Here is a 15,108-nt window from a genome sequence, read left to right as displayed (position 1 = left end):
ATAGGTACAAGCTCCTCGGGCCTGACGCTCGGCTTTCTCTGGCATAAGATGCTCAGGAAAAAGCTCGGCAAGCTTAGAAATGTCTGTTGTTCTTGATCTGCACGAAAATACGTTAGCATTGATGTTTCTCGGCCATGCTTCTTTCGCCCCTCAAACCAAATTATAATCATCTTCATCACACGTCGGCTTGTTGCTTGTCTTCGCCCAGTGCACTACTTGAGGTAGGCATCAGCTGAGGCCCGGCAACTGATTAATGTTTTCAACATCCAGCACTGTTCCAGTCTGTGCGTCTTTAGCGAGTTTTAGAATAAGGGAACCCTATCGCTTAGGGGGATAGTGGAATAGCGGTGCTCCAGTGTGCATGCTCTTACCGCTAATCCAAGGGCTGGTAGTGTTCTGAGCAAGCGCACTGGTGCCCCTCTAATTCCCCTATCCCCCTAAACGATAGGGTCGCCCTATTCTGAAACTTCATTTTATGGTATAGCAGTGCGCTGGAATTCGCGCTATTCGGACCCGGAACATCCGCTAAGCTTCGCCCGTCAGCGTCGGGGCTTGCAGAACATGGCGGTGCTTTTTTGCGGTCGTAATGTCCAGCGAGGATGGTCGGAACACTTAGCAGTTCATAGCTACCTTTTCACAACCAGTCGCAGAAGAATAGCACCGGGTGAAGCATGTTTCCAGCTGCACGCGTTCAAAGGTGACACACCTTGGTAAAGGGCACACGGTAGCACGACTGATGAAGCAATGGGAAGAAAAGATATGGGAGGTGGAACATAAAAATTTTGTAGCATGGCAGGCGAGAAACAGAGGTTAATGAGACGTCTAGGTCTATGATCATGCAACTCCTTCCTCCTTTTAAGCGGGGCCCACCGCTATGGCATGCCCAATGCCCGGGTGATGAAGAGACCCGTAAAGATGCAGCATTTTATAGAGGCAGCTACATTAGGGACACTTTGCAGGGTTTATGGCAATGCTTTTAGCGCAATGCGTGAACAATAATGTGGGTTTCTTGACGCCCCAAAGCGACTCAGGCCATGAGGGACGCCGTAGTAAAGGGCTCGAGAAATTTCGACCAACTGGGGTCCATTGACGTGCACTGACACCGGACAGTACACGGTCCTCTAGTATTTCATCTTCATCGAAATAGGGCCGCCGCGGCCAGGATTGAACCCGCGTCTTTTGGGTCAGCAGCCGAGCGCTATATTCGCTGAGCCACTGCAGCGTCTGCGAATAAATGCGATTGAGAAAAAAAAAAAGATAGCTTCCCGAATTTTGCGTCGTGCCTTGGGCAACAAAGTGACACCAATAGCATCAATAATATGTGACGCCGCGATCCTGTATATCTTCAGTATTATGTGGAATGGGTGGCTAGATATCCCCGCATGTATGCGCATTCTATATGCACGACCGTTTGGCTGCTTGGCGCCGGATCTACAAGGACGTCGCTCTGATGTCCGCGTCGTGTTTCAACAAGATTTTCCCAGTACATGACTGCTGTTCGCAAAGATGTGCTCAGGTCGTTGGTCTATGGTAAAGTCTATGGTAAAGTCTATGGTAATTAACGCTTTCCGGTTCTTGCTCTCTGCAGGCAGGCGGAAGTACGGTACGAAATTTGTGTCCCTTCGCCCCTTTGTGAGCATGCCTATATGCTGACACTCTGGTAAAGGCACCCCTTAATACTTACCTGTGCTAACCTCAGCGTGGCTATGTTTCTGATGGCATGCCAACTCATCGCTGACTTTTGATTAATAACACTTTTTGCACCTCTGCAGCAGCGTACCTTGTTGATTATATCTAGGTACCCCAAAGAAACCGGACTAAATTTTTTGGTCGGCAAAGCTTCTGTGGTACCGCGTTTTGCCACTAGGAGCGCATAGAACGACCATTCCAGAGTCAGTAAGCCGAGTGCCGTCGTTGAAGGAGGTCAGACTATTTTAGGCAGAGTTTTAGAGTGACGACTGTTTTGTGTTAATGTCGTTTTTGCAATGGTTGATTTTTGTGAACAGCGTGCGCCGGTGAAATTCTGATTGTTGCTCGGAAAAAGTTGAATGGAAACTCTTGAAATATTAAGAAAGACGTACAAGAACGATGCTATGTGGACAACTCAAGTGTTCCTGAATCGAATCCTGAATCAAAGCAACAATCATGCCAATGGAAAACTTCAAATTCACCTCGCCTCAAGAAAGCTCGTCAGGTGAAGCCAAACCTCAAAACAATGCTGATTTGTTTTTTCGACGTGAGAGGAGTCGTCCATTGAGAATTTGTTCCGCGGGGTCAAACAGTTAGCCAGGATTTCTACTTGGATGTTTTGAAAAGATTGGGCAACATTGTGCGGTGGAAGCGGCCAGATTTGTGGCGGTCGGGTGACTGGTTTTTCCATCATGGCAATGCCCCTGCTCACACAGCCCTGTCGCTACGACAATTTTGGACCAAAAATGGCATGGCCCCTATTCCTCAACCCTCACTCTCCCGACCTTGCCCCGTGCTCTTTCTTTGTTTCCTAGAATGAAAAAAATAGGTGAATGGAAAGCGTTTCGCAGATGTTGCTGAGGTGAAGAAAAAAACGACGGAGGCACTGTCAAGCATCACAAAAGATGAATTTAAACAATGTTTTGAAAAATGGAATGAAAGATTCGACAAGCGTATCATTGCAAGTGGGGAATACTTTGGAGGAGATTGAACGTCTGTGCTTAAAATGTGAACAAATAAGTTTAAACAAAAATAAGTCCGGTTTCTTTTGGGTACCCCCTCGTACTAGAAGCTTCGCAGCCGTGAGGCCTATTTATGGCTCTGCTGTCGCATTCCGAATTTACAAACCCTTACCTGCACAAATCTGCTCTCGCGTTCTTCCCTCCATTCCCGCTTTGTGCTGAACCAGAACCTTGAAAACACTTTCTGCCCTCCTGTCATCGGTTTTGCAGCGCTAAACAGTGTGCAGGTACTAAATACAAAAGGGCAGGCGAGAGCATTTTTTCTAGGCCCCATATTTCTCTCGATCCGGCGACCTAATTTCAATCGGGTTAAATTCTAAGCGAAATCCTCAGCCCTGCGTAAATTAACCGACCTTTTCTCTTCGGCTCCACTGCAATCAATTCCTTGTCACTACGCTCGAATCCAGCCGTATGTGGTCAATCGCAGGATCATAGGCGCTTAGCTTCCCGCAAACGTTCGCGTACGTTAAATGAACCTGCTGCCATGAATTGGCGTGCACAGGTATCACCATTGCGGGGAAATGAAGCTTAATGGCAGTGTCTTCTGGTCCATGTGTTCTGGGAAGCTGGGAAAAATATATGAGAAAAATCTACGCACGCTTTCAAGGGGAGGGAGCAAAGATTTCTTTTGGCTCCTCCTCCTCTTGTTTGCGTGCCTCTTTTGTTGGCTTAGTGTGATAAGCTTCCAGGTGGCTCATCACAAGTTTTAACGCCACCAATTAATGCTTTATACGACCACTACAAAAAAAATGAACTCGTGAAGCTCTGATCTGGGATAGGTGGCCTATCGTGTATGCGTAATGTTGCGCTTCGTAGAAATAGCAATGTGGAACAAGTATGGAGGACAGAGTAAACTACCACGACAGCTGCACGTAAACTATAGCAGCTTTTTTTTTTTTAATTCGAGTTACGCTTGTAGCTTGCTGCGCGCACAGAGAATATGGGCGCACGAACTTGAAAACAGAAATGAAGACGAAATATTGAAAAAGAAAAATATTGCGAGGACACTTTGGCAGCTAGAAAGCCGAGGACACTATGCAGTGACAACTTCCGGTGGATGTGACGTCACACCGTTCCCGTGGCTATTTCCACGTCCGCGCTATTTCGACGCAATTTCGACATTTTGACTATAATTAATTAGCTAATTACTCTGCAGTCATCAAACTTGGCTTCTAGGTTCATTTTTTCCTGCTCTATCTGAAGCAATTATTGGTTTTCTTCTATTTTTTTAGTTCCCGAGTTAAACGCGTGTGACACGCTTTGTTAACGGACTACAGTATGAGCCATTAAAGCATTTCGCCTTAAAAGACCATGAAGAGGCAAGAAACACATAAAACAAGCCTCTTGAATTCTTGTAACACTACATGACGTGCTCGTCTACTTCTGTCCGTTCGCATGCGGAAAATTCGGCGATTCCTTCAAAACAGCTCATTTTTCCATGAATACAACGAAGGGGCACTGACGCAAGGGTTATGCACTCCACAAACCATGCTGTACGCCTCTACTACCTGTCCTATTTGCTGTTTACAAAATCGAAGCTTTTTCAAAGCGCGCCTTGCAGATTTGCAAGCTTCAAAGGGCGCTGTCGCGTTTCGCGGAGCAAGCATGCGCCTGGGTGTTCGCAGAATGCTTGAGAGCGGTATGTTGTACGTAAACACATCGCACCTAACTCCATGATGTGCCTGATATCACAAGAGTTGTGTGTTGTTTCTGGCTCCTAGTGCTTACACTTCAGCGCCGTCATATGAATTTGATAAGGGCTAAAAACGTGACGTCGACTGCATGCTTGGCTGCGATTTTCTTGATGCACTTTGCAGTGTTAAGCGTGTGAACTCAAGTGGAGGATATGCTGCAAATTTGGAATTATTGCGGGTATATACAGTCCCTTACGTCAGGTTCAGAGGATTTGGGATGTGTAATGACCTCGTTTAGACCAGTGTTTACTTGGCCAATGAATACTATAAGTTGAAAGAGATGCTCGGCAAGCCTGACGTTCTGAAATGCTTCGAAAGAACCATGCTGAACGCTCTTTTGATGCCTGCCCTTATAAATATGGTCTATAGACAGTCTATAGACCTTTTATAGACTCTATTGCCTTCCTACATTCTAAACACAAATAGGCCTATATGGGAGTAAAAAGGGTGTAAAACTGTCCTCTGGCGCCCAAGGGTGTGCGCTAGAGGACAGCTTTACTCTCTTTTTATTCCTTTCTGTTTAGAATGTATAGATATTTCTTGTCTATTCAATGTCTATACACAAAAGTCTACACAAAGTGTATGGACATAAATCTATGGACTGTCTATAGACTGTCTACAGCCTTTGTATTGCCTATAGACTGTTCTCCAGGATTTGTCTATAGAGATTCTATAGACTTTACAGGCTGATGTCTACAGACAGTCCATAGACTCTCTGAAAAATTTTTGTAAGGGTGTCAGCCCGTGTTCTTTCTGGAACGTATCTTCGCCGGGCAGCTTCTTTCCAGGCTGCTGCCGAACAGGTACTATCGCGCTCAATATGAGTTGCAACGCGCGGTCATCGACCGGGGCTCGTTCCGTGGTGTGCCTCCTCCAAACAGTCGCTCGGAATTCTGGGAGAAACTGCTGTTCCAGGAAACAACAGCACCCCCGCTCAGGAAAAAGTTTCTCCCAGAATTCCGAGCGACTGTTTGGAGGAGGCACACCACGGAACGATCCCCGGTCGATGACCGCGCGTTGCAACTCATATTGAGCGCGATAGTACACCGGGTTGATACTTCGGACAGCATCTGATCGCATCACTCGGCGCCGAATTCCAAACTTGGAGTACGGATCACGTTTCACCCTGCAACGTTTTTCAATAACGTCACCCGCCACGGCACCTGGCGACTGCGCTCTGTACTCAAATCGCCCATCGATGCAAGCCAGGTGGTGCACCACAGCGCTACAAAAATCGTCCTGAACGCTGTACTAACGGTTCAGGTTAATGTTAGGGAGCTTGAAGCGGCGACGGTTGTTTCCCGAATTCCCAAATTCGAGTTCTTGATGGCAATGACTTTAGGGAGGATCAGACAGCAATCATGCACGAACTCAGTTGAACTCGGGTTCAGGTCTTCCTGTTTTGTGATGGTGGAGATGGGGGTCCGTTTGGGCGCGACACGTTGCAGGAGGGAGATGAGACGTAGACGAACTTCTTTGCGGAAATGTACAAGCTGGGTTTATTTATAACTATTTACACTTATACACATCGACCAGGGTGGTCGCTAGCATTCAGGACGATCGGGAGCGCCAGGCCAGAGCTCGCCCCTACGAAACCCTGTCCTGCCTGGCCGACTGAACTCGCGCTACACGTAGCGGCTCCTCGTCCTTCGGAACGTGGCCAGCGCAAAGCTAGACCCTGTCCGTCTCGCGATTCCGACTCTCCACCAAGAGTCCCTGCCCAAGTCTCCCCCTTTGGCGCCAAAACGCCTCCTTAAATAAGTTTCCCCAGCATTCTGGGGACAAACTTAGTGACCAATGAGAGATGGGCTTCTTACAACCAATCAGAGACACGCCGGTACCCACGAGCTTGTTTGCTCGCGAGGGCCGCATGCCTTTGAAGAAGCCGATAGCGCTTTTGCGCTTGTCCACACACAGTGAAACACTTTGACAATACCACAAAAGCACGCAAGCACCACTTCCATCAGCTGTGGCTCCAAACACTACAGGGTGCATCTGAGCCCTCTGGCCAGAGGCAGAGTAATCACAACTCGTTACCCGAATGACCACTTCCATCAGCTGTGGCTCCAAACACTATAGGGTGCATCTGAGCCCTCTGGCCAGGGGCAGAGTAATCACAACTCGTTACCCGAATGACCACTTCCATCCGGCCTCACGACCATTCGTAATTACACTCAGCTGCCTCCCACGCAAGCTTCCCCCTCAAGTGTCCCTGAAGTTTTCTTTCGCACTGTTCGACGCCGCGGTCGAAGGGTCATTGAACTTAACCCCGACAATAGCCGGGGTACGCGACTCGTACGCACTGTCCGCGGAACGGATCCCCTTCCGGCACCCCTCGCTGCCATTGCTGCTTTTACCTTTTGGGGCGGCAGCCCTTTGACCCCAGCGTTTCCTCTGTCTGCTTAAAAGCTACGCCGCCTAAAACATCTTAAGATAAGGACCAAGTCGGCGGCGCCCGGGGGGGGGGGGGGGGGGGGGGGGGGGGATATGGAGATGGCCCGCTGCCCGGCGGCCCGCAAACTCAACTCCTCCCAACCAAGATTGTTGTGGGTACACTTGCTGTACGCACAACAAATTCCATGCACTGCCATCAGCTGACGCCTCGAGGGTAAACAGTGAATAAAAGTGGCAAACCCACAGCAAAATAATACACACAGAAAAACAAATCAGGCGTACTCATGACGTAAGCATGGGTCAAACAAAGCATCCCTGCAATCACCGAAATTATACAAACGATAGCCTGCATACATGAACGAAGCATCATACAAACATCACCAAGTCGCAAACAACCAAAAGCACACACGTACGTCGGCTGTCCGGTCAGTCCACACACGCACACGTGCGCCGGCTGTCCAGTCAGTACACCAGCACGCACACATGCGCGCACACAGCGGATATTTCAACCCGCACACACAAGGCTGGAAACCAATCTGCACATTCCGGAATTCACCATGTCAGATCGGTGCCCAAAACAGCATAAATAAATTCTAGCCACCTACATCTCGAAACAACAAATGTTTCTCTAGAGCTTTGTCCCGAAGATTGGACAAAAATTCCGGATTATACGCCACAGCGCCAGTTGCAAAGGCTGCCGCCGCTATTCGGTTAGTAGAGCTGACTGGCTCCCCGCGGGCTACGAAGATTGCTGCTGGCCTCGCGTCTGCATTCTCCACTTCTTTCAATTTTACATTTCGTTCAGGCCTCTCATCGGCTACTTCACATGCAGTTTTGCATCGAGATTCAAGTAGCGCTAGCTCTTCGTACAACTGCCCACCGATGTACGCTTCAAAGAAAATCGTTCCTTCGAGCCTTCTTTTCTCACAATTGACTCCATCAGCTTGCTTGCGCACTTCTGGCAATGAAACACACTGTCTCTCCTTCACGCTGATACCCACAGGGACAGATGCATTATCCCAATCCTGCAGTTCCTTATCAGCTTCGAAAACCATTGCAGTGATCAAACGCGCGTTCCTTCCTTCCTTGGCATCAAATTTGCAGCCTCATCGCTCGTTGTTAACTCACAATCTGCTGCCAAAACTTCTGCAGCTATCGGACTGGCCTCAAGCTCTACCGACGTTTTAGGTTCGTCTCGAATTTTGAAATGTTCTTCAAAATCAGCTCTCTCATTTTCATCATGTAGCCGCTCTCTTTCTGTCTGCTCTAACAGCGAGTGCGTCTCAAGTGTTACCAACTTCGCTACACCATCAGCTACATCTGCTGTCACTGCGCAAAGTGTCAGCTCCGGCTGGCTAACCGATTCATCTTTGGCAGCCAGCTGACCTTCGCCTGCAAAGAGTGTTGCCTCTATTCGCGCCTGATCTACCTCTTCGTCGAGCATTACAGCTGCCCCAGAGTTTGCGTCAACCTGTTCTGGTCCAGTGCTGAACACCTGTTGACACACAATGCACTCATGTGCCTTCTGGGTCTGCTGACAGGCAGAGCTTCACAGGCGTGAACAACGCCCCTATGCCCTCAGCCATCTCTTCTGGCACGGCACACTCGATTGGGCCCTGCTGCCTAACCGCTATTTCGGTCCCTGAGGCGACACAGGTTTCAGAACGCTCACCTTTGGTACGCAAATCGCCGCATGCCTGGTCCTCTGCCTTATCTGATTGGATCTGTGCAAGCTTTGTTTTCTCTTGCTCAATTAGAAGCTTCAACTTCTCAATCTCCAAACGTCGCATCATGACCTCCCGATCATACCGCACGGCAGCCATCTCGATTTTCCGTGCTATCATTTATAGCACGAAACCCCTACACCGACATGGTGAATTCGGAGGAAGCAGAAAGGTCTCCTACCTCGCAGGTTGCTTTCCTCTGCCACGGTAATCTCGTCGCCCTGAGTGACGACAGCGGGCTCCTTGATGCGGATGAGTTGAGTTGAGTTGAGCCCCGGCTCTCACAGCAGCTCGCTGACTTGAACCTCCAGCCTCGTTCGCTTGAAGGTGCAGATCCTGGAGCCTCTTCGTAGATGTTGGTCCAGTTTAAGATCTTCTGTACAGTGCAGTGGAAGTCGCTCACCCTCCGCAGAAAGCCGCTGCCCAATCCTGTCGACTGCGCCAGTTGAACTCGCGTTCAGGTCTTCTTCTTTTGTCCTGCCTGGCCGACTGAACTCGCGCTACGCGTAGCGGCTCCTCGTCCTCCGGAACGTGGCCAGCGCAAAGCTAGACCCTGTCCGTCTCGCGATTCCGACTCTCCACCAAGAGTCCCTGCCCAAGTCTCCCCCTTTGGCGCCAAAACGCCTCCTTAAATAAGTTTCCCCAGCATTCTGGGGACAAACTTAGTAACCAATGTGGGCTTCTTACAACCAATCAGAGACACGCCGGTACCCACGAGCTTGTTTGCTCGCGAGGGCCGCATGCCTTTGAAGAAGCCGATAGCGCTTTTGCGCTTTTCCACACACAGTGAAACACTTTGACAATACCACAAAAGCACGCAAGCACCACTTCCATCAGCTGTGGCTCCAAACACTACAGGGTGCATCTGAGCCCTCTGGCCAGAGGCAGAGTAATCACAACTCGTTACCCGAATGACCACTTCCATCAGCTGTGGCTCCAAACACTATAGGGTGCATCTGAGCCCTCTGGCCAGGGGCAGAGTAATCACAACTCGTTACCCGAATGACCACTTCCATCCGGCCTCACGACCATTCGTAATTACACTCAGCTGCCTCCCACGCAAGCTTCCCCCTCAAGTGTCCCTGAAGTTTTCTTTCGCACTGTTCGACGCCGCGGTCGAAGGGTCATTGAACTTAACCCCGACAATAGCCGGGGTACGCGACTCGTACGCACTGTCCGCGGAACGGATCCCCTTCCGGCACCCCTCGCTGCCATTGCTGCTTTTACCTTTTGGGGCGGCAGCCCTTTGACCCCAGCGTTTCCTCTGTCTGCTTAAAAGCTACGCCGCCTAAAACATCTTAAGATAAGGACCAAGTCGGCGGCGCCCGGGGGGGGGGGGATATGGAGATGGCCCGCTGCCCGGCGGCCCGCAAACTCAACTAACTCGAACAGCTTTAAACTGCACAATCCTCACACGACGCAATGTTGCAGACTCCACAACAAACCGCGTTGCGCAAACGACACGACAAATTCCGTCATCGTGCTCTGAGCTAAGCGGTAGTGTTTCCTCAAGGACGCAAGCGCAGAGGGCAAAACGCATGTCTAGAACAGCCGAACTGTGTGTTCCGCAGCTCCCAAACCCGCTGCCACCAGGGAGGCCAAAAATGACGATGAAATTCTACGAGTTTAACTGAACATACTTACATCCAGACCATTTTAAACCTAATATCACCGCTAGATATCGCGTGTTCAGCCCGAAACATGCCCAGAACGTGTTATAGGCAAGCGTTTTGCCCTTTGTACTTGTACAAATAGCTAAGTTGTAATAATCCTATTTTCCTCGGTTTGGATGACACCAAAGACGAGACATGAAAAAAATTCAGAACAAAAAGTCTGGCACTGTGTGCTGACAAGCTGAGTCTTCGTATTGGTCTTAGCACTATTGAGTGTGCGCATCGTATAGGTACATTAGCGGCGTCGAAGCGTCGTCCAGTAGTAGTCAAATTCATAAATTTCAGTACCAAGGAGAGCATACTGGAATGTGGCAGGAAACTAAAAAAGGCCAACTATGCAAAGAAGACTGCTTAGCCACAAGGAACACATGAACAGTGTTAATGTAGTTTAGAGGAACGCAGAAGTGTCCGTTCAAACAGACTTCGCGGACTTCACAGAATTCGAGACTTCCCTTTCTGGCGACAAATGTTAGGTCTTTGAGCCTGCTTCTAAAAGTGTTACCGAAAGCGCTCAGAACGGCGAAAACACGGTTGCAAACCCCCCAGCAAGCGACATATTTGTTCCTGATATACATCAGCGATTTAAAGTCTAACATCGTGTAAACTGAGATTTTTCGCTGTCGATTGCGTCTATGATTTAGTCACAAATGAAAATTGGGTCACTGACCAAGTCGAAAGATGAAAAATGACGTTTCGGGTCCCATACGGGGCCCTTGTTTACAATAAGGCTGTCACAGAAGAAGGGATGGTTATATACGCTTCAGAATCTTCTGCAATCTTTTCACGTAAATATGATGTAGCGTGCCCTGATTCTTGTTTAGCGTGTTGGCCGTTGTCTGGATGAATAGGGATTCTAGATGCAGTCTTGCAGATAGGTTTCTTTCCGTCGCCAAGATTTCCACCTCATCCCAGCCTATCTCATGGCCAGTGGACAGCACGTGCTCTGCACGTGCTGTCCCATACGTGCGTATGGGACCGGAAACGTCATTTTTCATCTTTCGACTTGGTCAGTGACCCAATTTTCATTTGTGAATAAATCATGCTTCGCCCTGACCAGACGGTGTTCCGTCGAACCTTGGACTATGTAGATTGCGTCTATACCATGCCATAATCGACCAAGATGACACGTACACTCTAAAAAAAAAAAAAGTTAGTAAAAAGGTAGTAAGTGCACCAGTGACTAACTCTGACTTCGTTTTACTACCTTTTATAAGCTATTTACTACCCTCTTCAAGGTAAAGCTAGTAAAAGTAGCCACTTGCTATCTTTTTACTAACTATGGTCGCAAGTTACTACCTGTTAGCAAACGTTCCATTAACCCTAAAATAAAGTGAAAGAATACAAACTGACACAGATTGTCGTGATAAGTTGGTTTCGTAATTAAACATTTCTGCATTGACATATGGTTAGGTAGACTAAGCTGTTTTTGCAATCTCAACTTCGTAATTAACGCTGGTATCTTAGCTCAACCGGAGCCACTAGCCCGTAAACGAGAGTCTGATTTATAGAGTAATTAAAAATGAGAAAGATTTCCCCCGAGTGTGAGTCTTTCTGAATTCTGCTTTTCTTGCATTCTGAACCTCTGTATGGGCGCGTTAAGGTTGTCGATGCCATCACCTCGCATCACCTCGCGATAGGCTTAAACCTAAGTGTGTGATTTACGGCCAGCACGTTCTGATAGCTCTGTCTGGATTCCGGAATTAGTCAAATTGACAGTGAAGCTTTTAGTATTTTTCGAGTACGCATAAATTTGACAGGCCACGGCAGCACACCGTACGATGAATCTAGCAACATATGCGAGTTTATATTCATTTTCTTAGTTCTAGCTTCTCGCTACTAACTGCAGTTACTAACAGGGTAATAACATATGTGACAACCAGTTACTACCCCGAAAGTTAGTAAATACTACTACTTTTCTTCTAAGAGTGTACTCCATCCAACAAGACCTAAACGCTACCACACTTTGATGTGAAACTTGACTCATGACATTAAATTTAGCAAAATGCAAAGCCATGGAATTTTCCTGCCTTCGCATCGCGACTCTCCTTACTATACTGCCTCAACTCGGCTTCTGTTATCTACACGTCATAATATATATACAGCGTGTCCCAGCTAACTTGGACCAAGGTTTATAAAAAAAAAAATCTCTGCCTCTCCCGTAAACGAGAGTAGGTTGGTTGGTTTAGGGGGTTTAACGTCCCAAAGCGACTAAGGCTATGAGAGACGCCGTAGTGGAGGGCTCCGGAAATTTCGACCACCTGGGGTTCTTTAACGTGCACTGACATCGCACAGTACACGGGCCTCTAGAATTTCTCCTCCAAAGAAATTCCAGCCGCCGCGGCCGGGATCGAACCCGCGTCTTTTGGGTCAGCAGCCGAGCACCATAGCCACTGAGCCACCGCGGCGGCAAACGAGAGTAGAGTAAGCATGAAATGTTTACGGGCCTAATGTCATCTCGGTGGACACCCGAACCGCACCGTACAGGAAGGGAGGAACGCCACCACCCGTTCAGCGCGATGCCTTGCCATTTGAACGCAAGGTTTTTTGAGGAAAGGAAATGGCGCAGTAATTCTCTGCCATCTCGGTGGACACCCGAACCGCACCGTAAAGGAAGGGAGGAAAGCCACCACCCGTTCGGCGCGATGCCTTGCCCTTTGAACGCAGCGCTTCTCCCCCGGATCACGTATGACAACGAAGTGTAACGTGGCATTTATGTGCTTTTTGCACGCGTTATTAGAAATCGGAAATTATAATTCCGTGCATTATCAAACCCACAGCTCCACTGATATCTTGATAAACATTGAGAAGGCACTGGCAGCAGTTATTTTTGTTTGGAGACCGACCGGCGCTTGCATGCCGGTCGCGTAGGAGGGCTTAGAGAGTCTCGTTAAATCTCGTTAAGTCTCGTACGGTGCCCGGATGTTCTCGTTTCAGAGCCCGGATGACTGGAATTCAGTGCTCGGATGAGTGGAATTCAGTGCCCGGATGAGTGGATTTCAGTGCCCGGATGACTGGAATTCAGTGCCCGGATGAGTGGAATTCAGTGCCCGGATGAGTGGATTTCAGTGCCCGGATGATGGCTCTCGGTCTCGGCGTGACGTCACCACACTGCCGACAACGGGAGCTAAAAATAAGCATGCTTCAGAACTGAAATCGCGTGCATGTTGCTAAGGTTTATCTAAAGTTACAGTACCATTTTTTCGATCCTCCTATTTGAATAGTTAGTCGAGATAAATAAATTAACTTTTTAAATATAGCTTGCAACGTTCAGGCGTAAATAGTAAAGTTGTGGAGCTCCACAAATATTGTCCAACCCAGGCACTTCCAACGAGATAGACTTTGCGTGGCCGTTTTTCTTCAGGAAAAAAGAAAGCCCGCGGATTTTAAAAAATACCACGTGACAGCGCGCTCCATGAACCCGGATGCGCCGCGATTACAGCGCTCTCATCCGGGCTTTGTAAGAAATATCACCCGCCTCGGGCCTTTCGTGCTGCCCAAGACTAGAACAGGAAAACACAGGAATACATTCTAAACGGCTCTAAGCCGTTTAAAATGTCTTCTTTCTTTCTTTCCTTCTTTCTTTCTTTCTTTCTTTCTTTCTTTCTTTCTTTCTTCCTTTCTTTCTTTCTTTCTTTCTTTCTTTCTTTCTTTCTTTCTTTCTTTCTTTGTTTGTTTGTTTCTTTCTTTTTTTCTTTCTTCCTTTCTTTACATCTTTCTTTCTTTCTCTGTCTTCCTTTCATTCTTCCTTTCTTTCTTTCTTTCTTTCTTTCTTTCTTTCTTTCTTTCTTTCTTTCTTTCTCTCTCTCTTTCTTTTTTTTATGTAACACAATTTGCTATAAATTGGCTCAGGAGGCAATAGCAAAAGGCCCGGATGGGGCCTGTCTGGGCTATGCACCCCTGACAGCAGAGGCAGCACAAGTGTACATATGATTATGCATCATACGCAGACCCAAGTGTAACACATAAATACAAATACAGGAACATACACACCGTCTTAGGTTGCACTCCGTGGGTTACACTCTAATCTCTCTGTAGAAAGAAAAGGAAAATAACTTATTTGAACTGTAATAATACTAAGACAATCTCTTACCTACTGCATTAAGTTTATCAGTAAACAAAAATGATAATATTAAATGCAATCCAGTGTACATAAGTAGTGGAATATGTCCTATAGTGCACGATGGTAGTACAGTCGTGCGCAAAAGTGCAGAGACCACGGGAATGGCGGTGGTTGCGATCTGTCTGTGTATAAAGGCGTGTCTGGAAGAAATGGGTAGAAAGACGGGTTAACTTATTTGGTCAGGCACCCTATGTATATCTCGAAAGCAGGCGCTGCGCCGTGAGAGAGCGCTGGCGCGCAGTTCTGTCAGTTCGCGTGGTCTCTCCACTTTTGCGCACGGGTGTACATCTCTTTCCCGCCTCCCAGAAAAGATTGGCAATGTTTTAGTTTGGCACCATTTTTGTTTATTTTTATTCTGTATGTTTGCAGTCCTTTGTACACCTCTTTGTCTGAAAAGATGTGTGCAGCAGTTTGCCAACCGCTTTCTCTCTCTCTACCTCTTTGTTTCTCTATTTGTAAAGCAGGCTGCCAGCTGCTTGCTCTCTCCCCCTCTTTGTTTCTCTCATACTCGAATCACCAGAGACCGCCCTCCGATGGAGGCAGACTTTTAGCACACATTCCAACCCGTACCCTAGCAATGACACGTCCGGGGCGGTCGAATTTCGATGGAGGCTAAATTCTAGAGGTCCATGTGTTGTGCGATGTCAGTGCACGTTAAAGAACCCCATGGGTGGTTGAAATTTCCGGAGCCCTTCACTACGACGTCCCTCAAAGCCTGAGTCCCATAAACCTAAACCTTTCAATGAACAGTTCCTTCTTGCTTCACGCAATAGCCTTATGGAATCCTTTGCC

The 15,108-nt window shown here is 47.9% G+C and overlaps 1 protein-coding gene across 1 annotated transcript in view; it reads left to right on the top strand.

The window, feature by feature from the left end:
• Nucleotides 1-15,108, top strand: part of LOC149339057 (paired box protein Pax-6-like) — a 251,155-nt gene that overhangs the window by 211,506 nt on the left and 24,541 nt on the right. The window lies entirely within an intron of this gene.

Source organism: Amblyomma mixtum, chromosome 6 (genome assembly GCF_055824585.1).
Source record: "Amblyomma mixtum isolate Tamu chromosome 6, ASM5582458v1, whole genome shotgun sequence".
Taxonomy (NCBI): Eukaryota; Metazoa; Arthropoda; class Arachnida; order Ixodida; family Ixodidae; genus Amblyomma; species Amblyomma mixtum.
Note: the sequence above shows the minus strand (reverse complement) of the source record. Positions and strands in the feature narration are given on the sequence as shown.